The sequence below is a fragment of the Dendropsophus ebraccatus genome, chromosome 1, assembly GCF_027789765.1.
Source record: "Dendropsophus ebraccatus isolate aDenEbr1 chromosome 1, aDenEbr1.pat, whole genome shotgun sequence".
NCBI lineage: Eukaryota > Metazoa > Chordata > Amphibia > Anura > Hylidae > Dendropsophus > Dendropsophus ebraccatus.
In genome coordinates this window covers 192,925,217-192,948,606 of record NC_091454.1, presented here as the reverse complement: position 1 = coordinate 192,948,606, position 23,390 = coordinate 192,925,217, and the positions used below count along the sequence as shown (strand labels likewise).

The window sequence follows — 23,390 nt, the reverse complement described above, 5'->3', positions numbered from 1 at the left end:
CGTGCATCGACTCTTGTCGGAATGAACCGCCTATTGCCCTACCAGTGTCAGTTCCTAGCTTTATGCTGTAGTGGAGACTGTCCTGCTCTGTGACTCTCCTAGTGCACGGCGTGGGTTGAGATGATCTCAGACTTGTCCTCTCCTGCGAAGGTTCTAACACTGCATAGTGTTGTGTAGCGTTACTTGAAGAGAAATTGTCTTGCTTCCTCACCACACAGGAACCTGACTAAGACTATTACTGGGGACCTTGCCGAGGGCCAGGGCCCAAAGGAACCACTGTGGGGAGCAGTCTAGCTTGCATCCTTCCCCTACAAAGTTCAACACAAAAAAGACCCCCACACTTCCTCTACCCACGTGATTTCCTATCTACAGCTCCCTGTAAGGTGTGCTGTAAATGGGTGAAGAGTGCATATAGAGGAAGTAAAGAAGAAGGTGATAGGATAGAAGAAGAAGATGCTCTCATAGGTTAACAGATCCATGTGGCACACAAGCAAGCAATAACCCTTTTCATACTTCAGCCGTGCAGCAACTGCGTACACATACTTACAATATCGACATCTGGTGGCTAAACTTTATCACTACTACATCACCACTTACTCACAATAAGTACAGGCTTTTGCAAAGGGTGTAACTAATGGTAACACCCGTGGTGGGACACTGTATGTATATTAGACATAGAGTGGTATTGGGAAGGGGGATCATTTAGAATATTGCTTTTGTTGTCCGGATAACCCCTTTAAACATCATCATTGTCCGCTGTACATCCCCCAGTTTACACTCTTTCTCTTCAACCAGTTGATTGCTGGCTTTTGGCAAGGGCCAGTTATAAGGAATAAGCATTCCTATGAACGTTCATTCACCTGATAATTGGCCCATGTAAAAGGCCTGTACCCAATCAAAAAGTGTGCCTAGTAAACTCATCTGTAGAAAGAATCTGTGGGTCTTAGTTCACAGAGAGCATCTTCTAGTACTGTGACTACTGTATATTGATGATTTCCCAGGTAATAGCTTTTTTTATTACTTTGATGTTGATGTAATCTGTAATGCACTGAAACAACACAAAAGAAGGTTAGTGAAAGTGTTTGGAGACTGGGTTTTCTCCAGAGCCCTCGACGTGATGCCAGGAAGGCTGATGTTCTAGCTAATGCACAAATAAACACGAGAGAAGATAAACATTTATCTCAGCGCTGATTGCAATCACTATATATTCTCCAGCACGGAGATGATATCTCATCTGACGGCCACGTGTCTTCCAGCAATCACATATTATAAATAAATAAGTAAAAAAGCGGCACTTTTCCGACAGTTTAATCTGGAATTTCTTTGGTAAAATGTTAGCAACAGCTGAAATAATGTAGGCAATTTATGATACTCGCACAGGCACTTCTGTAGGATTGGATTCGTTTTTACTCATTGACATGTATCGGTTATACTGCTATTTCTGTGTACATTTTCTGTCTTTTAACCATTTGCCATTGCATTACATGGTCTCCCACCATGTCTTTGGAGTAAGCTGAAATGGTAAAGTGTCCAAAAACTTTAGTGAACAGTTCCTTGTGCAAGGATCCAATAAACATACAGTCTCATAAAACACAAAGTAAATACAGTTTTTACCCCTTGCAGTAAGAATATTTGGTCACTGTCCCTTTAAGGTTAATGCAAATAGCAGGTTAACTGAAGATTTGGGCTTTAAGGCACTTTAGTAGGAATACAGTTTGGTTGCTATGTGTTATTGATCTAGATAAAGGGAACCCAGTGCAAGTAGACTACGCTGTGCTTAAGAGGATCTTCATAGTTTGGCTGTCACATAACAGTTAGATCTGTTACATAATACGCAGATGGACATATGCAGGAGCGTGATCCCCAACGTAGAAGCCAATCAGCACCATATTCCAGAGGCCGAATAAGAGAGCAGTAATGCCAGGTGGCCCATGAGCAAATTATCCAACCCTGGACTAAAAGAAGAAGGTTGAAGGCCGTAGAACTCTCTGGTTGTGGATTGGAGTAGTGACTTGCTTGTAACTGGAAGGAAGGTCTTCTCCTTTGACTTGGCGTTTGCAAATCAAAGCACCAAGCCAATTTCAGAAGCTGTAACTTGTCAGCAAATATCTGTTTATTTGCTTGTCTCTTGCTGTAGAAGCTGTTGCACAGAAAACCTAATAGAATAGATGACTAGATGGTATGACAGGCAGGAGCTGACCTAGCAGACATGTGCACTGGCCAAAAGCTGGACTGGTTTAGATTGGTTTAGGTCAACCTTTTTTTAGGTTAACACGATCCAGCCTTGCAACTTCTCTAATTGGTTGAGAGGCATCATGTGACCAAAGCATCTTAATTCTATACATTTGTCACTGAGTGTGGTAAAGACAGCAGAAAAGTTAACCCTTGCACTGGCAATATATGTTAGTGTAACAAGTAAAACAGCCGCAATAACCCAGCATGCTGGGTGAATAAAGAAAACCACTTTATTCACATAATTTCGGACTGCCACCTCCTTCCTATTTTTTCATATTGTGTCTGGAACCTGGGTTTGGAACCACAAGGCTGTGCACCCTACATTGAGCCTTGAGCCACACAGTGCCGTTCTGCGATTCTGATTTGCTTCCATTTAATTACTATAAGTTGAGGAAATTTTAGTCATACACACCTTATGGACTCTGGACTCATCTCTCCTCATTAACATAATGAGTGCAAAGAAAACGAGAGGGGATTTCTCAGCAACACAACCAGCATCCAGAGCACCAGCGGGACCAGGAGGGTAAGTATGCAAATCTTTATTAGCGGTGTAATGTTATTTGCATGTTATGACATGTATATCAAGTAGTAAAAGGACCCCTGTTCTCTATGCAGGGTTTGCCTTCCATCCATATATAACTCAATATATCAATGAAGAAAAGCTAGGACTCTCATAATATGGGGATAGAAATGGGATGGGGGGGAGGCAATATAAAGGCAAACATTAGATGTGACATCAAAGAGTTAAATGCATGTGCTGTAATATGGTATGTAACTTCATAAAAAAAAACTCATCTTATGAAATAGATGCACAGCCAACAGCTAGGAACCTAAGAGCTCCTCAGTGATGTGAGAATACATTATACATTATAATGAAATCTTACAGCAAAACACCAGTTAAGCGCTATACAGGATATAATACTGAGCACTTACAATAGATACGTCAGGGACAAATACAGATTCCATCTTTATTTTCCTCCACCTTGGAGATCTGCAAATTATCTGTACATTGAGTAGATGGCTAAAAATGCATTGTGTTTATCTAGTGTCCACAGTGATGGATCCAGGGTTTTCAGAATTCTTTGTAAGGGGACTGACATGTTAATTCCCAATTTGTATCCGCTTTATAACCTGTTGTCCTTTTGCGAGTGAGAGATGGCCTAGCCAGTATTTTTGTATACTCTGACTTTACAAATGTATTCACTTATGTATGGTATTGTGTTTTATGCTATGTATGACACTGTATGTGTGTTTTATTCTATACTATTATAAGTGCTGCAAGACAGTGGGCCAAGGGCTGAAGTAGTTGGCAACAAGTATAGACACCTGGGCTACCAGGTCAGAAATGTATACAAATTTGTAAATTATTTCTATTAAAAAAATCTCAAGTCTTCCAGTGCTTATCAGCTGCTGTATGTACTGCAGAAAGTGATGTAAACTTTTCAGTCTAAAACATTGCTCACTGCTGTCCGTGACAGGAACTGTCCAGAGCAGGAGAGGTTTTCTATGAGGATTTTCTACTGCTCTGGGCAGTTCCTGTCACAGACAGAGGTGGCAGCAGAGAGCATTGTCTCAGACCTGAAAGAATACACCACTTCCTGCAGGACATACAGCAGCTGATAAGTACTAGAAGACTTGAGATTTTTAAATGGAAGTAATTTACAAATCTTTATAACTTTCTAATACCAGTTGATTTGATTTTTTTTGCCAGAATATCCCTTTAAGAAGAAAGCCTTGAGAGGTATATAGTGTATTGAGATCTGAGGAAGTACCATGGAGGTCAGTGTCAGATATAAGGAAGTAGTTACCAGACAGAAGGTTGAAACAGTTAGGCGTGGTCCTGTGGGATATAACACAGGCTTGTAATGTGAAGTTAACAGGAATCTGAGACTAGTTGAAGCAATATTTCTATATTCCAGTTAATTTTATACTATCTGTACTGTTTAACCCCTTCTAATGGTCATGTAAACTATGCAGTCCATGTAAGTTTATTTACTAGCATGTTACATTGATACCATAGCACACGCAGAGAAGCTGCAACCATGCCATCCCTTCTGGCAAACACCCAGCTTGTATCTGTCTAATACCGATCCTGGCTGTTTAATCCCATAGAGACTGTGGTCAGTGCTGAATGCTTAAACAAAACCAATTCTTCGACACAACAGGGTTTGGCCTGGGGAATGTAGGCCTTAGGAAAGGTATAGGGGGAAAGGGAGGTGGGAAAGGCAGAGATTAGTTAGGGGGTCAGGTCTCATGAAGGAGGTGGAGAATGGGGACAAGAAAACAGGGGTTATTCACCAGGGGGTGGGTGTGTCTATAGGAAAGGTGGAGTCAGAGGTGGAGCTTCAATTTTTCTGCCAGACCTGCTTCAGCCCGCCCGCCTGCCTATGTTCGCTCAATTGCCAAAATGTTGGCAAGGGTGAGGTCTTGCTGCACTACTTTGTCAAGTCTTGCACGGCACTTCAAAAGTTCGGTCTGGTAAGAGGGCGTCCGTTAGAGGGCTGACACCCTGTCGTTTATTGATGGATATGGAGGAAGCATATGGTGTTGCTCCCAATGGGATTGGTCCCAGGGAACGGAGGAGTGATTGGCAGTGCCGTCTGACATTATTTGTCAGCCCCCAAGATGGCGCTTTGCGGCTTACTATCCCTTACTGCTGCCAGTCAATGTATAACTGTTAAAAACAGATCTCCAAGCCCTATAGTTGCAATTTTCATGGGGACTTCACAAACTCTTGAAGTGCTAAGGGTTTTAACACCTCCTCAGTCGCCCTCCCATCCCTGCTTGATTGACAGTGAACTAGTAGCTGAGCCCTGTTTCCAAATTTCTTTCCTGTACTGTGCATACAAACTGTGCACAGATGTGAGATTTGGATACAGGGCTGGGCTTCCAGCTGACTGTCAATCAAGCAGGGTCGGGAATGAGAGGGGAAGAGAGGAGGTGTTACAACTATCAGCACGCCGTATTACTGAACATATCGAGGGAGGCCGAAGCAAAGCCTTTGGTACCATATGCCATTTTATACAATAGAATTAAGGAAAACTTTTGTTTCTTCTCTTTTATAGTTCCTGAGAAAGTTTCCCATCCACAGAGGGGTGGAAGTTAGTCACAACTTCTCTTTTGCAAGGAGGTTACTAAGATTATATACTCACCTTCCTGTTTATGTCAATATGAACCATCCCTCTACCCATAGTATTTCAGTTATTATATAGCACATATATGTCGCTTTAAATATCTATGACATGTCTGTTGGTCAATATTTACATTACTCTGGATACACGTGAGTTGACGTGCTATGAGTAAGGGCGGGTTCACGCCTAAAACATGTTAGCATTGCTTGACTGTGCCTACCAATAAAGCTTTATGGAATTTTACCCGGGATAATGCCAACATTTTTTTTTCTTTTTACCAACTTTTGCTTTACTCTTATACCCAGTATAATATTATTGGCTATTACTACAGTTATGAATCTTTAGGAATGAACCTTGGTATTGAGTGATTACTAATAAATGTATTTATATGTATAGGATGCTCAATAGAAGCAATAAACTTTAGATCAGAAGCTGATCCCCTGATCCTATTATTTTCTTTTTAGTTGTTTTTTTATTAAAAATTCAGCAACAAAATAAAAACGAACAGTTTATTGCTCATAAACTTGATCATGCATACAAAATGGACTCAATGGCTGTTTACCCATAAACCTACCTCTATCCAATGTGATTATGGCCGCCTTAAACAGTAATTGTCATGTAGATCACCATTTGATAACACAGCACAAACGATTTATGTTTACGGGATGCATTGCATTAAGCATACGTCTTCATTTTAATTATTCCGCAGAAACAGACTACAGGTGCCAGAAACTTTGGTTTTTAATGACTAATGTTAAGACAAAACCAATTCCAAGCTGCCAATAAGAATAACGAGAACAGAGAGGGTTTTGAAGACCTGGCTCCATATACTATCTTTTATACATGATTATAAAAAAAATTACATTTAAAGAGAACCTAAAAAGTTCCTGCCCCAGTGATATTATGCTATGGGGCATTTAAAGGGAACCTGTCACCATGAACATGCTACCTAAGCTATCAGCATTAGAGATGAACAAGTAGTGAAATATTAGAAATTTTGAAATTCGAGTAGACCGCAATACTCAACTATTCGATTGAAAATCGAATCCCATTAAAGTCATTATAACTAGGGATGAGCAAACCGGCCGAGGTTCGGGTTCGTATGAACCTGAACTATCGGCTTCTGATTCCCGCTACCTGCCCGCTCCGTGGAGAGGGTGAACACAGCCAGAGGACCGCCTGGAAAACTGGGATATAGCCATAGGCTGTATCCCAGTTTTCTAGGCGGTCCCCAGGCTGTATCCACCCTCTCCACGGAGCGGCCAGACAGCGGGAATCAGAAGCCGAGAGTTCAGGTTCATACGAACCCGAACCTCAGCCGGTTTGCTCATCCCTAAATATAACCTCTATCTAAAGTGGAAAAAATACATGGAAACCTTCTTTCCTTTACAGTAGTATGGACAGAAAGCCACATTTTCAGCAAAATAAACATCACAAAATCACATTGTCTATGACAATTACAGATAGAATAGGCAAGGCGGAAATCAAACAGCACTCACCGCTAACTTTCATTGTGTGTGTGATGTGGTCAGACACGTCCTCTTTAAATTTGGTTTCTGTTATGCACAGAACGCAAAATAGTAGTGCCAAACTTTTTTTTGGCACACTGGCAGTATACAGCTGTACTACGTATAGCCTATATGTGAAGTTTTCTCCAAGCAGATACACTGCAGCCCACTGCAGCCTATCCCTCACGGTGCACTTCAGCTGCCGGCCTGTCTCAACACACTGATGAGCTGCGAGCCGGTTTAATAGCTGTATATCTGTTGCTAAAGCTTTGCTGTCTATAGTTTTAGCCCTAACAATGGCTTTTGGAGGTCCCTCCTGCCTAAAACCACCTAACACCTAACTGTCCCTGCTACACACTGTCTCTGCCTATCTCCAAGAAGCATCTGAAAATGAATATTAAAACCACAATTCTTTTACTATTAAGGTCACATGGTTTAGCAGGCTAATGAATGTAAATGCTTTTTTCACTGCCTGTGTACTCCTAGTGCCTGTTCCACCCCCCACCCCCGCATAGTTATTGGTTAAAAAAAAGGCACCAGGGAAGGTGGGATGGGAATCAAGTTTTTACAGTTTTTTTGGTAAAATACTCAATCAAAAATGAGTATTTTGAAGAGTGTACTATTTGAATAAATGCCTACTCGATTGAGCAGTACTCGCTCATCTCTAATCAGCATCATGTTATAAAGCAGAAGGTGCTGAGTAAATTGTTATATATCTTTATGAGAAAACATTCAGTATAACTTGTAATTTATTGGTTGAAAACGCTGATGTTTCCCTGCTTCAAGGTGCGTTTACACAAAACAATTGGCCCGATCGTACGATTAACGATGTCGGAGTAACGATTTTTTTCCCATAACGATCAGCGTTTAGACGGTACATTATATGGTACGGAAAATAGTTTTGCAATCGCTTAAGCCTATCTCATACATTGGTTAAATCGGCAAACGACTGTTTACACGGAACGATCTGTGAATTTTTTGTGAACGACGAACGACGATTTGAGAACATGTTAACCCCTTAGGGACTAAGCCTGTTTGGGCCTTAATGACCAGGCTCAATTTTCAAAATCTGACCTGTCTCACTTTATGCGCTTATAGCTCAGTGATGCTTTAACGTATGCTAGCGATTCTGAGATTGTTTTTTCGTAACATATGGTACTTTATGTTAGTGGCAAAATTTGGTCACTGTCTTGTGTGTTTTTTGTGAAAAACATCAAAATATAATGAAAAATTTGAAAATTTTGCACTTTACGAACTTTGAAATTCTTTGCTTCTAAAAAATAAAAAGAAACATGACCCCATTTTGGAAACTAGACACCTTAAAGAATTAATCTAGGGGTATAATGAGCATTTTAACCCTACAGGGGCTGGAGGAAAGTATTCACAATTAGGCCGGAAAAAAATGGAAAATAGAAATTTTCCAATAATATATTTGTTAAGATTAAAGTATCTCATTTTCATAATAAACATGAGAGAAAATGCACCCCAAATTTTGTAACGCAGGTTCTCCTGAGTACAATGGTACCCCATATGTGGGCGTAAACCACTGTATGGGGACACAGCGGGGCTCAGAAGGGAAGGAGCGCCTATTAGCATTTCCAGTTCAGATTTTGCTGAAGAAATTTCTGAGTGCCAGGTGCGTTTGCAGAGCCCCTGTAGTGTCAGCAGAATAGAACCCCCCAAAAGTCACCCCATTTTGGAAAGTATACCCCTCAAAGAATACATCTTGGGGTGTGGTGACCATTTTGACCCCATAGGTATTAGAGGAAAGTATTCAAAAGAAGACAGTAAAAATGAAAAAATAGAATTTTTCCAATAACATGTTTGTTTAGTTTGAAATTTCTCAATTTCACGAGGAACAGGGGAGAAAACTCACCCCAATATATGTAACGCAGGTACTCCTGAGTAGATTGGTACCCCATATGTGGGGATAAACCACTGTGTGGGCACACAGCGGGACTCAGAAGGGAAGGAGCGCCAATTAGCATTTCCAGTTCAGATTTTGCTGAAGAAGTTTCTGAGTGCCAGGTGCGTTTGCAGTGCCCCTGTAGTGTCCGTAGAAGAGAACCCCCCCAAAAGTCACCCCATTTTGGAAAGTACACCCCTCAAAGAATACATCTTGGGGTGTGGTGACCATTTTGACCACACAGGTATTAGAGGAAAGTATTCAAAAGAAGACAGTAAAAATGACAAAATAGAATTTTTCCAATAATATGTTTGTTTAGTTTAAAATTTCTCAATTTCACGAGGAACAGGGGAGAAAAATCACCCCAATATATGTAACGCAGGTACTCCTGAGTAGAACGATACTCCATATGTGAGGATAAACCACTGTGTGGGCACACAGCGGGGCTCAGAAGGGAAGGAGCACCAATTAGCATTTCCAGTTCCGATTTTGCTGAAGAAGTTTCTGAGCGCCAGGTGCGTTTGCAGAGCCCCTGTAGTGTCAGCAGAATAGAACCCCCCAAAAGTCACCCCATTTTGGAAATTACACCCCTCAAAGAATACATCTTGGGGTGTGGTGACCATTTTGACCCCACAGGTATTAGAGGAAAGTATTCAAAAGAAGACAGTAAAAATGAAAAAATAGAATTTTTCCAATAATATGTTTGTTTAGTTAGAAATTTCTCAATTTCACGAGGAACAGGGGAGAAAACTCATCCCAATATATGTAACGCAGGTTCTCCTGAGTAGAATGGTACCCCATATGTGGACATAAACCACTGTGTGGGCACACAACGGGGCTCAGAATGGAAGGAGCGCCAATTAGCATTTCCAGTTCAGATTTTTCTTAAGAAGTTTCTGAGCGCCAGGTGTGTTTGCAGAGCCCCTGTAGTGTCAGTAGAATAGGACCCCCCCAAAAGTCACCCCATTTTGAAAAGTGCACCCCTCAAAGAATTCATCTTGGGGTTTGGTGACCATTTTGACCCCACAGGTATTAGAGGAAGGTATTCAAAAGAAGACAGTAAAAATGAAAAAATAGAATTTTTCCAATAACATGTTTGTTTAGTGTGAAATTTCTCAATTTCACTAGGAACAGGGGAGAAAAAGCACCCCAAAATTTGTAACGGAGGTTCTCCTGCGTATAATGGTACCCCATATGTGGGCATAAACTACTGTATGGGCACACAGCAGGGCTCAGAAGAGAAGGAGTGTCATTTTAGTTACAGGCAATATGTGGGTGTTTACTGGTTATCTGGGGTGGTAATAGACAATCTCAGGGTGTTTACTGGCTATCTGAGGTGGCAACAGGCAATCTGATGGGGTTATGGGCAATCTGGGGTGGTTACGAGCAGTCTGTGCCAATCTGGGGTGGTTACGGTCAATCTGGGGTGGTCACAGGCAATCTGGGGTGGTTACGGGCAATCTGGGGTGTTTACTGGCTGTATGGGGTGGTTATGGGCAATCTTTGGGTGTTTTCTGGCTATCTAGGGGTGGTTACTGGCTATCTGGGGTGGTGATGGGCAATCTTGGGGTGTTCACTGGCTATCTGGGCTGGTGGCGGGCAATCTGGTGGTATTCACTGACTATCTGGGGTTGCAACGGGCAATCTGGGGTGGTGACGGGAAATCTGGGGTGGTGACGGGCAATCTGGGGTGGTTGCGAGCAATCTGGGGTAGTGACAGGCAATCTGGGGTAGTGACGGGCAATTTGGGGTGGTGACGGGCAATCTGGGATGGTTATGGGCTGTCTGGGATGGGTATGGGCTGTCTGGGATGGTTATGGGCTGTCTGGGGGGGATACAGGCAATCTGGGGTGGATACGGACAATCTGGGGAGATTACAGGCAATATAGGGTGGTTACAGGCAATCTGGGGTGGTGACGGGCAATCTGGGGTAGTTACGGGCAATCTGGGGTGGTTACAGGTAATCTGGGGTGGTTACAGGTAATCTGGGGTGGTTACAAGTAATCCAGGGTGGTTACGGGTAATCCAGGGCACTTGACTTTGGTGACAGGCGTAAAAAAGTGCCGGCACCATTTGGAACAAGCGATCAGTGGTATATAGTATATACCGCTGATCACTTGTACTGGGACCACACCGGCTGGTCACCGATCATTGCCCCATGCTCTCCGCCACCTCCGGTGGTGGAGAGAATGAAGCTTTGATCATTTTTAGGAATCCATCACTGTGAACAGTCTGTTCACAGTGATGGCAGCGGCAATCTTGGATCAGATAGCCACCCAGGGAGTGGAGGGTCAGTGGCCAGGTCACTAGGTTTAATTCTGGGGACAGGGGGGGACATGTTCTCATCTCCTCTCACCGTGGATTCATGGTGAGAAGAGATGAAAGCGTTCAGCTGCACTGGCAATGTCTGTTACCGGTGGCCACCGTTATAGTGATAATAACAGCGATCGCCGGTGAGGGGACTTGCCAGGACTGACCCCACACTCTGCCCCAACCCCTCAGCTACCTCCGATAGCTGAGAGGAGGGGGCTGCGGGCTTTACCGGCGCCGCCGCTGCACTATTCTGCACCATCGCCATAAAGAGCTGATGGCAGCAGAATAGAGCCCATTAGTGATCGCCGTAAAAATCCGTATCGGCGGTCACTAATAACATAATACATGTATTCTCTGGGTCGCTATGGTTACGGTGATACCACATTTGTATAGTTTTTTTTAACTATTACCGCTTTGGCGCAATAGAAACCATCTTCCTAGCAAAAACCCACAAAAACTGTCGCCGCATTGCAAGATCCATAGCGTTCTTATCTTTTGCGTGACAGAGCTGATTTTGGGCTTATTTTTTGCGGGAAGATCTGTAGTTTCTATTGATACCAAGTTTTATATGTATATGACTTTTTGATCTCTTTTATGACGTATTTTCTAAAGTGGATTGATACAGTACAGTTATTCTGGTACTGTTTTTAAATTTTTTTTACAGCGTGTGTCGTGCAATATAATTATTGATATAGTTTTATAGATTGGGTCGTTACAGACGTAACGATACCAAATATGTATAGGATTTGTGTTTTTGATCACTTTTATGTAATGTTTTATAGTGTATGGGGAATGTAATGCATCTTTATTATTGGGGGGGCTGGGGGGGCCTGTGTTGTGTTTGGTGCACACTTTTTTTCACTTTTTTTTACTTTTACACTAGTGTACAATCGGAGGACCGGACGGCGCCGCGGGACATCGCGATCATGTAAGTGGACCTGCGGCGCCGTCCAGGACCCGTTAAATGCCGCTGGCATGGTTTGACAGCAGCATTTAACGGGTTAAACTGCCCGGAGCGGAGAATCCTCCGCTCCGGGCAGTTACAGGAGGGTGTCAGCGGTCACACTGACTGCTGATCCCCCGTCCTGTAGCCGCCGCCAGGCGGTAATTTATTCCGATGTGCCCGCCGTTAAAAGGCGTATGCATCGGAATAAAGCCCATTAGTGGCCGCCGTGAAAAGGCAGCATGGCGGTCACTAAGGGGTTAAAAGATCAAAATGAACGATTTCTCGTTCGTTGTTTGATCGTTCCCTGCATTTACACCTACGATCATCGTTCAAATTCGATCGTTATAGCGCAAATTCGCACGATAATGGTTACGTGTAAACGCACCATAAGAGTCCAGTCCATTGAGTGACACCGCCCACTGGACTCCTTAACCCAGATCTGCAGATTTCAGATCAACAAATTAAAAGTTATACAGAATCTTTTACCACAAAGTTTTACATTTTAAGTAAGTGTATTTGCATTACTTACTGACAGCAGCTCCCTGTGTACCTCATAGAGCTAAAATCAGACTTCCGTCCTCTCTGCTTTGTTTGTCCATAAGATAGCTGACATGGAGGAGCATGTGACCATGTCCGGCCACCCAGGGGGTGGGGCATGGTCACATGCTCCTCCATGTCGGCCATTTTATGGACAGAAACACCACAGAGCAGGGCAGCACAGCCTGGAGGAGGGGAGTCTGATATTAGCTATATGCGGTACACAGGGAGAAGTGCTTTGAGTACACTTACTAATACTGTACACTGAGCAATTTTACTATAAATTGGCCAACCCCTTTAAAGTGTACCTGTCGTTATAACTTTCAGAACCTAAATCAACAGAAGATGTGATATAAATCAAGTTGCAGTTTACAGTCATTTTTTTTTTTAGTTATGATGGGAAACACGGCACTTCGTGTGTTCTGTTTTTTTTTTTTTTTTTCTTCAAACAGGAAGTCTCATGTTTCCAAGGCCATCTGAGCGCTCACAGAGAAGGCAGTCATGTGATTGATGTACACATTGAGCGGTGACTTTCTGTACTGGCTGGGACTTCATGTGTTAAGTCTCTTTTTTTTTTTCAACCAGCACAAGTCTAAAAGGTTTCAGGAGACTGGACCTGGATTTTTGGTAAGTATAGCTTTGTTATAAAGCATGAAAACTAAAAAAAACAAATGTATATTGCCAACTTCCTTTATATCACATCTGCTGCTGATTTAGATTTTCAAAGTTATAACGACAGTGACAGTTACAAGGAAAGTGGGTTGGCCACTTTATAGTAAAATTGCTCAGTGTACAGTATTAGTAAGTGTACTCACTGCACTTACTGACAGCAGCTCCCTGTGTACCTCATAGAGCTAATATCACAACCCCCCTCCTCCAGGTTGTACTGTCCTGCTCTGTGGTGTTTCTGTCCATAAGATGGCTGACATGGAGGAGCATGGGACATGCACTGCCCTCTAGCGGCAGGGCATGGTCATATGCTCCTCCATGTCAGCCATCTTATGGACAAACTTACCACAGAGCAGGGCAGCACAGCCTGGAGGAGCGGGATTGTGATATTAGCTCTATGAGGTACACAGGGAGCTGCTGTCAATAAGTAATGCGAATACACTTACTTATACTACACCCAAAAGAATTTTACTATAAAGTGGCCAACCCCGATAAGGGTTAATACAATAAAACCATGCAGCTTTAAACAAGCCACAGATCTCCCAGGGACCTTTTTACACGGAATCAATATTTCCAGGATTCATTTGCTTCTAAGCGATCATGATGACATCTGATGTGAGTGAAAGACGATAAAACTACTATTATTAGGGACTTTCTTCATTAAAACCTAAGATCTAAACCAATGCATAATATAGAATTAAACAAATATTAACATTTAAAAATCTTATTGCAATCTCCTTTTCTGTCCTCGAACTGTCAAGCCAAAGGGATTGTGGAAAAGCGAGTGCAATGTAGCGAATATAGTCATGACTTGGGAAGCAAACCGCAAAGTGATCAGATCACTGGTGGAAAGAACTATACAGTGATGAGTTATACACACACCATGTCCCTGCTCTGTCCTTTCACTGTCCTTTACTTGTACTTTTAGTAGATGCATCACAGTGCAAGGTCATAGGGGTTACTTTGTTGTCATTTAGCTGGGGAGGGGGCAAATACTTGCTTAGAATGAAGCCATCCTGAGATGCACCAATGATGTTCCTCAGCAATCTGGGAGGAAATGTTGTGTACTGTTAGGCTATGTTCAGACGCTGTATGACACCGGCCGGGTCACTGAACGGCCGGTGTCAGATAAGATCATCCGGCTGGTACTGCAGTACCGGCCAGATGATCTTTAGTGCCGCTGAGTTCTGATGCGGGTACATCCGTGCGCACCCGCATCAGAACTCTCCACTGCTCTGGCCGCACACTCCACTGTGTGCACTGTCAGGTTCTCTACGGCCACTATTCAATGAATGTCAGTTTTTTTGCGGTGCCGCTAGAGATCCCGGCAACGTAAGGTATATTTACGTATAAAACACAGCCGTTGTTGCATTCAGCAACAACGGCAGTGCTTTTACGAAAATATACGTCGTGTGAACATACCCTTAGGATGAAAAAGCCCCTATCACTACCAGGTACAACTTTTTCAGGTTCATAACTGTGGGATAAAAGGAAATAAACTTCATCAAAACTCAGAACTTAAAGATGTTGGCCACTTACATATGAAACCTAAAAAGTACCTGTCAATGGTGAAGTAATGTGACTTACTAATGCTACTGGATTTCTGATGCGCCTGTTCCTCTTGATGTCGCTATGCGTCCGCCTTAGTAGAAACAGTAAGCCCCATTACTTTATGATTTACAGCCATTTCTTACGTTTCATATGAAATGCCCAACCTCTTTAAAAGGTTCCCTACTGGTGGATTCTGCTTTACAGAGGTCCCTCAACAATAATATGATCTCCAACGATCAGCTGTATTTTAAAAGTGAACCAGTCTGTAAAAACAGCTCCCCCACAGGGCAAGTGGAGCATTACATGGTGTCCATTTTAAATCAATAGGGTTTCCATGGACTCTTTTAATTCTCCCTGTCCTTATAGTTTGTTTGGGTTTTGTTTCCAGCCCCTTTGAACAGCAAGCTTTTCTCAGTATTGTTATTTCTTAGCTTTCAATAGAGCATTGTGAAGCCAGCCAAAGGGTCTATCAATAACAAGCAGGAGGTCTTAAGGTGGAATCGGTGGTTTCCATGGCAATAGCTCTACACTCTTATACAAGATCCTCTTAACACATACAGTATATCTATATATCTAGATACTGTATATACTGTGGGGGAGATTTATCAAACTGGTGTAATGTAGAATTGTCTTAGTTGCCCCTAGCAACCAATCAGATTCCACATTTCATTCTTCATAGATTCTTTGAAAAATGAAAGGTGGAATCTGATTGGTTGCTAGGGGCAACTGAGACAATTCTACTTTACACCAGTTTCATAAATCTCCCCCCATGTGTCTCAAACTTAAAACATCATTGAAATAGTATAAATGCAAATGTATCTACCGATACCATCCTGCTCCACGTGATATAAATGGTGACATTCTTTTTCCAGTTTCCAAAACCCACCGAGAGAGAAGGAAACGTTGTTACCAGCGGAAAAAATGAGGAAGAAAGTGGAAGCTTTGGTGTGGTTACGTCTGTGCCCCTTGCAAGTTAACCTGTCATCTTTCCCTCAGCCACAAGATGAATAATGCATAGCCTTTAATCCCTCTCACTTCCATTTACGTGGATGTTAGATCCATTTTAGAACATACAACACAGCCCTCCCCATATAGAAGAGAGTTCTGCCCACTCCTCCTCCCAACCCCCTCTCTCTGTGAACACAGAGTCCTCAGTACCAGCCTCAGGGACAGCCATACATACAGAAGAGCTCGGCCTCGCCACAGCTTGTAGCTAAGGTAAGCTCTCTACGCCTTGCCTTAAAATATCTTACAGATCTATTCCCAGAGAGGGTCTGTTACCCTCTTAGCAATGAAGCCTGAATTTCCTTAAAGAAACCAGAAACATATTGCAGTACCCTCCATAAACACAGCACATGGCGACATTTGCTGCATCTATTCACATCCCCAATGCAGTGTTATTATAGGGAGACGGCTACGTGCTTAATAATTGAACGCCTGGAGCTTGGGACTAATTTAATAGGTAGCCATCTCGTTTTCTTCTGTCACACTTGCCCGTGAGGGTGTCGGGTATCGCTTTATGTTTGCAGCATCGATCATATTGTAATAGAACGGAGAAGAAGGGATCAGTGCCGGATTTGGAGCGGGCTTTGACAGGCAGCGTCGCTGGGCCTGTTTATACATAAAAGAATTCATTTTATACATATTGAATATATATATATATATATATTCGACTATCCTCAGTCATAGGCATTAGAGAAAACCCTATAGCGTAATGTCAGTGGAAGTTGTTGTACAGTGACGCAGCATGTCGGGGGGCGTAGCTGGAGTTGGGTGGGACCGGTGGAGCATGTTCCCAGGGTGCTGGAGGTAAAGGCGGGTGTCAATAAGACAGGGGAATCAGGTTAAAGTAAGGCTTTGTCTGCAATGGCTTCATCCCTATAATAAGATGCATCAGATGTACGCTGTATTGTTATATATGATAACCTTAATGGTATATGACTATTATTCGTGTTCATGACCGTGTCCGCCACTCACTATAAAATAGCATTAATAGGTATATACGGTTTGTTTATCCCATCCAGTAATAGCGGGTGACGTAACATGGCATCGTAATGCCTCAGAGGTCATCCTTAAATTTTCTGGACAAAAAAAAAATATGAAAGTGCCTAATTATATAATAAATAACACGACAACAAATTAAATCCTGTAATTTAGACATAGTGCGCGGCTGCGGCTGCTGCGGTCAAGACATCATTAACATCTTAATGACATGCTTGGTATTTCCTGAGTATCTGTTGTTTATGTAACAGGAAAACAGGCGTGCGGCTGTGTGTTACGTTATTGGCGCTATTACAGACGAGTAAATAATCTGATAGATTCCATTGCATTGTTGTAAACCTACAAATATCATCCTTGGTATATGCAAATACAACATCATCACGTAAAGGTAGTGTCCCATTGTCTTCTGTTATCACGAATACAAAAGGGAGTTTAGTTATTTAAGATTTAATCAGTGTTTTCATTTCCATAGTCAGGGTCCTTTAAGTATATACCAATGTATAGCATACAGAGATCCACTAAACAGGAACAAAACTATATGTCACTGCTATAGGGGAGTAAAGCCCCTATTACACGGGGCGCCGAGAGGGTGCAAGCGAGTGCCGACCTGTTAGCGCTATTACACGTGTTGGCAGTGAGCGGGTAAGAGCCGGGGGGTTGCCCAGGTAATCACTAGATTGTCTGGCCAGCCCATAGGAGACAGTGGGGGTCTGCTGCCACCGCTCCTATTATGTGGTGCGACAGCAGCAGATTGTTAACAGGCTGATTGGTAGTGTTTCAGCCTGTTGAAAGACAACGATAAAGTCAACATCGTGCATGTCGCCTGATTGTTGTCTTCTCTTACATGAAACAATTATCGGCCGTAAGGGTCGGTATCAGTCGAATGAGGTCGATAATCGCTTCATGTAATAGGGCCTTAAGTCTTAAAGGCAAAATCGCCACAAAAAAAAATGGTTCTAGCAAAAAGACTGCATACCAATACAAGAAACGATGAAACAATCAAAATACCAAAAATTACAAAGAATTTTATTGATTAAAAACCAAAACACAAAGGAGGAGATTTATCAAACATGGTGTAAAGTGAAACTGGCTCAGTTGCCCCTAGCAACCAATCAGATTCCACCTTTCATTCCTCACAGACTCTTTGGAAAATGAAAGGTGGAATCTGATTGGTTGCTAGGGGCAACTGAGCCAGTTTCACTTTACACCATGTTTGATAAATCTCCCTACAAAATGAATATATGCATGATGTATACCACCATCAGCCACGTGCAGCCCCCACCCCGACGTACGTTTCACCCATCGATAAAGGTTACACCGAAACGTACATTGGGGCGGAGGCTGCACTTGGCTGACATGATTGCTTGTAGTATTTTACATACATGTGTTACCATTGAGTGTTACCTGTTACCATGTAATTATCCAAGTACTTATTTGCTGCTAGTTGCTTGCACTTTATTTAGCTATAATGTAGTATTACAGTAGCAGTCCACAATGATCAGCCTCTCTTGTGTTCTTGCAGTGTTTTTAATGTTTTGTCAGTTGCAGACCATCGTGCATATATTTATTTTGTGTATTGTTTTTTAATCAATAAAAGTCTTTGAATTTTTGGTATTTTGAGTGGTTCAGCGTTTCTTGTATTTGTACTCCGGAGAATACAATATTTTTTAAATCAACTGGTGTCAGTAAGTTATTCAAATTTGTAAATGACATATAAAAGAAGATCTCATCCGGTACTTATCAGCTGCTGTATGCCTTGCAGAAAGTGCTATACTCTTTCCAGTCAGACACAGTGCTCTCTGCTGCCACCTCTGTCCATGACAGGAACTGTCCAGAGCAGGAGAGGTTTTCTATGGGGATTTGCTACTGCTCTGGACAGTTCCTGACATGGATGTAGGTGGCAGCAGAGAGCACTGTGTCAGACTGAAAAGAATACACCACTTCCTGCTGGACATACAGCAGCTGATAAGTAATTAAAGGCTTGATATTTCATTACTAGAAGTAATTTACAAATCTGTATTACTTTCTGCCACAAATTGATTTAAAGCGACTCTGTACTCTCAATCTAACCCCCCAAACCGCTTGTACCTTCGGATAGCTGCTTTTAAGCCAAGATCTGTCCTGTGGTCCGTTCGGCAGGTGATGCAGTTATTTCCTAAAAAACAACTTTTAAACTGGCAGCCCCGTGCACAACGGCCGGGGCTTAGATTGTGTATGCATTAGGCTGGCACAACCTCTCTGTCCCTCCTCCCCGCCCTCCTCATCATTAGGAATGCTCCAGGCAGATTGTCTCCTATTCATCAGCTGTGTGAATACTGAACATGGGCTGGATCGTTAAGGCACCTGTGCAATGTTCAGACAGGAAAAAATGTTTCAGTGGAATTCCTAATGAGGGAGAGGGTGGGGAGGAGGAACGGAGGGGTTGTGCAAAGTTAGGGCACAGACACTCCCGTTGGGCATGGGGCTGCAAGTTTAAAAGTTGTTTTTTAGGACAATAACTGCTTCACCTGCCGAACAGACCCCAGGACAGATCTTGGATTAAAAGCAGCTATCTGAAGATACAAGAGGTTTGGGGGGTCAGATTGAGGGTACAGAGTCACTTTAAAGATATATTTTTTATTCTCTGGAGTACCCTTTTAAGGGTCCTTTTACACAGCCCAATATGGGGCCAAGCAAGGATGCAGCTGAGCACCAACCAGCAACATCAGTTCTTGTTTGCAGTGCCTTTAGAAGGCAAGATTAATTATGTGGTCAGGCCACACAAACAATCACCATCATTTGTGCGCCCATTCAAATGTATTGCTATCGTCTGCACATCCCCAGTTTACACAGGGAGATGTGCGGCCCATATTGATACATTTTACCGCCCACACAAAACATGCGCTTAACTGATTGGCTGATTACTGACATTTTTACATGGGAAGGAAAATTTCTAGCAACACTCCTTGCCGATATCTGGTCCATATAAAAGGGCCTCGTGAAGGGCCCAAGAAATCCTGACCTGAGGTCTTCCAATAGAGGGAACAGCTGCTAGTGACTGATTATATATGAGCTACATTAAGGAAATCTGTAAAAGATCCTTTGTAGGTTATTGAGGAAAGAGGGCATGTTCACACATTCAGGTTTTTCATAGTAATTATTGATTACAAAACCATAAATGAGGGACATGTATAAAGGAAAGACTGAGGGTTTTTTTTTTCAAATCCATTCCTGACTTTGTATTCAGTAATTGCAAATAAAAGTCTAAAAGGAGGAACACCCTGTGAGCACCATGCTGTGGAAGGATAACGCGTTTCATCCTCCTCTCTACTTCGGAACCACAATATTAGCAATAGAGGAGAATGAAAAAATGCTTACTTACAGTATGTCCTATTATACAGAGCAATTTTTAATGATTAATGACTAACGATAAACAATCAAAAACGAGATTGTTTATCGTTAACCTGAAATCGTTCACCATATTACACAGAATGATGGTCGTTAGTTACGATCTTTACTATGATCGTTACTACAATTGTTACTACGATCGTTTACTCCTTCTGATCCCAGGAAAACAATGAACAATGTGCAATTACACTGAACGATTAGTGAAAAAATGCGGAATTTGAGCGAACGAATGTGGAATTACAGCAAATGATTAGCAAACGATTAACGAACGATTAACAATAATTTTAGGTTCAGATCTTAATCAGCGATCAATGACATATGAACGATTTTTCGATCCTGGCCTGCAATTACACAGAACAATTTTTCCCACGATAATCGTCCCGTGTAATAGGGCCCTAAGACTCAAGACCCAAAATACCTCCTATGCTCCTTACTTATAAATAATAGATCACACACAATTACTTTTTGAGTGAGGGTCTGTCAAATCAAAGAACAGTAAGGTATGAGCATAATGCTCCCCCAGCGAGAAAGTCTACATCAAACAGACACCTTCCTTTTTTCTCATTGAGCGCCACTGTGACTTGTAGCAGTGTAAACAACTGCAAACAACAACATTGTAAATGGTACAGAACAGCAAAAGTCATAAAAGAGAGGGAATTAGAGCAAGTGTCTTGGAGACCCAGAGAAGAGGGGTAGGGTATTGCAAATGGGCTATGAGGGACTAAGGGCCCTATTACACGGGACGATTATCGTGCGAAAAATCGTTATATTGTTCGAATTTAAACAATAATGGTTCTGTGTAATTGCAGGCAACGATCGAAAAATCGTTCGTATGTCGTTAATCGTTGATTTAGATCTGAACCTAAAATTATCGTTCGCTATTCATTCGCTGTAATTCCACTTTCGTTCGCTCAAGTTCCGTTTTACTAATCGTTCAGTGTAAAGCACATTGCCCATTGTTTTCCTGAGATCAGAAGGATATAAACGATCGCAATAACGATGGTAATAACGATCGTATCTAATGACCATCGTTCTGTGTAATATGGTGAACGATTTCAGGTTAACGATAAACACTCTAGTTTGCGATCGTTTATCGTTAGTCGTTAAAAATCGCTCCGTGTAATAGGACCCTAAGGTTGCCATAAATGCACACTACAGGAAAAAGGAGGCACAAGAGTGAAAGGGAAAAGGCCAGAAACAGCACTCAGGGGTCCTATCACTAAAGGTTACATTGCCCCCAAACACCCGTACTTACCTAAACTAATATTTGTGCATTATTTATTTTCTGTTGCTTATATAGTATCAACATACAGTACTCCGCAGAGCAGTACAGTTATTGCCATGACTCCCTTCAGTCCCTCAGGCCAACCTTATAGGAAACAATTTAAAGGGGTTATCCAGTGATACCTACAAAAACATAGCCACTTTTTTTCCAGAGACAGCACCACTCTTGTCTTCACTTTGGGTGTAGGCTTTGTAACTCAGCTCCATTAAAGTAAACGGAGCTCAATTGCAAACCACACTTGAACTGGAGACAAGAGTGGTGCTGTCTCTGGAAGAAAGTGGCTATGTTTTTGTAGCACTAGATAATACCTTTAACCTATTGGTGTGTTTTTGAAGGGGTACCCACACAAATATGAAGACAAAAAAAGAAAAAAACTACCCATTGAAACACCATGGTGTCTCCAAGATCATTTGCATCAACTTTTTGCTTTTTTTCCCCAAGATGTCTCCAAGATCATGACATGGACTCTTGGCCTCACACAGTAGTTGATGTCACAGTATAGCAAAGTTGTTTGTGGCCATTTACTGCACCATTCAGCTTCAATCTATGAGAAGACATCTATTATACAGCTTCTGATGCCCTCTATATTACACATGCCTTAAGTACCCGATATCGAGGAAAATATAGATACAATATGTGATGTCTTTATTGCAGATTTGCTGTAGTAATTGCTGATTTAGATTTAGAATGTTTTGGTTGATTTAATTTTGCAAGATAAAAAAAATAAAAAATAATAATAATAATAATAAAAGATTTTCCATATTTTATAGACTGGTAGAAATGGTGAAACAATTTGATGTAACACGTAAAGGTTGATTTTTTAAGTGGGTCATATCAGTCCCAGGCCCTGTGTACAGTAAAGATTACCGATAGATGAGGATGCTCCTCTCTTGGGTGATTGCTCTGAAAGCAATTAGCTGTATTGAGCTCGGGCTGTGGCAGCCATGGCGTTCTCTCTTTTTCAGCTTGTTTGTGTAAATGGAGCAGACTGAAGACGAGGCAGCAGATGGTTAGGTCTTTGGTTGCTATAGAGATGCTTTACCAAGGCTATGAGGCTGCCTCTTATACAAAGCGTTCTTTAGCTGGGAATACCTTCAATGAAGAAGAAAGGCTTTGTTTACAAATTCACTACGTCATTCGTGTCTGGTATTTTGCAAAGTATTTGTCAGATTTTTACATTTTACATGACATTGACGTTAACATTGAATTAACTAAAATGTAAGCAATAAAAATAATTTAAATTCCGTTGATGCTTTAAGAGGAGACTAAAATGGAAAGGAATCTTGGAAGGAACCTTAAAGCGGTTAGATATTGTCGTAAGGGTAAGAGAAAAGGATGTAAACAAAGAGGGAAAAAGAGTAAAGCTGGCCATACACATTACAGTAGGTATCTACTAAACTCATGGATTTCGGCAGGACTGGCCCCCCTCCAATGTGTATAGGGCCTCCCAACATTTACCTATCAGCAAACACCATTAAACACCAATGCCATTGAAAATCAAGGGTCATCAAGACTGAAAACTATTGGCCGAAATAGCTATGTTATATGTATGGCCAGGCCTACATCTTTCCCATATGGGGGTCAAAACTGAGAATGGATCCAGAAATAATAGCGTTCAATAATACTTTCCCATATATCCTCTGTTCCGGCTTAGTTATTATCCCACTTTGACGTATTAGGATTATAAATGTCTAGCCAAGAGATTCCATATCTTATGAGATGAGGCTTTATCTTTTAGAAGTGTGCAAAGAATTTGTTTCCGACCTGCCCTTGTACCAGTAAGTATGACCCTTCCTCTCTGCATGCTGGGTAATATTACCTATGCATTTATCCACTTCAGTTTATGAATGTAAAATGAACTGTAGAGATTTCTAAGGTTGTGTAAGTAGAATGCATGCAGGAAGGAATCTATACGAGATCA

At 41.9% G+C, this 23,390-nt stretch overlaps 1 protein-coding gene across 2 annotated transcripts in view; it reads left to right on the top strand.

Annotated features, from left to right (window-relative positions):
- The window catches only part of PRNP (prion protein (Kanno blood group)), a 63,312-nt gene that overhangs the window by 27,035 nt on the left and 12,887 nt on the right, over positions 1 to 23,390 (top strand). Inside the window, exon 1 of one of the 2 annotated variants that reach the window (XM_069943257.1) lies at positions 15,913 to 16,014. The exons of the other annotated variant lie outside the window; for it this stretch is intronic. The gene's annotated coding sequence lies outside the window, so the exon portion shown is untranslated. Of the gene's footprint in view, positions 1 to 15,912; positions 16,015 to 23,390 lie in introns of those variants that run through there. 2 annotated transcript variants of the gene reach the window in all.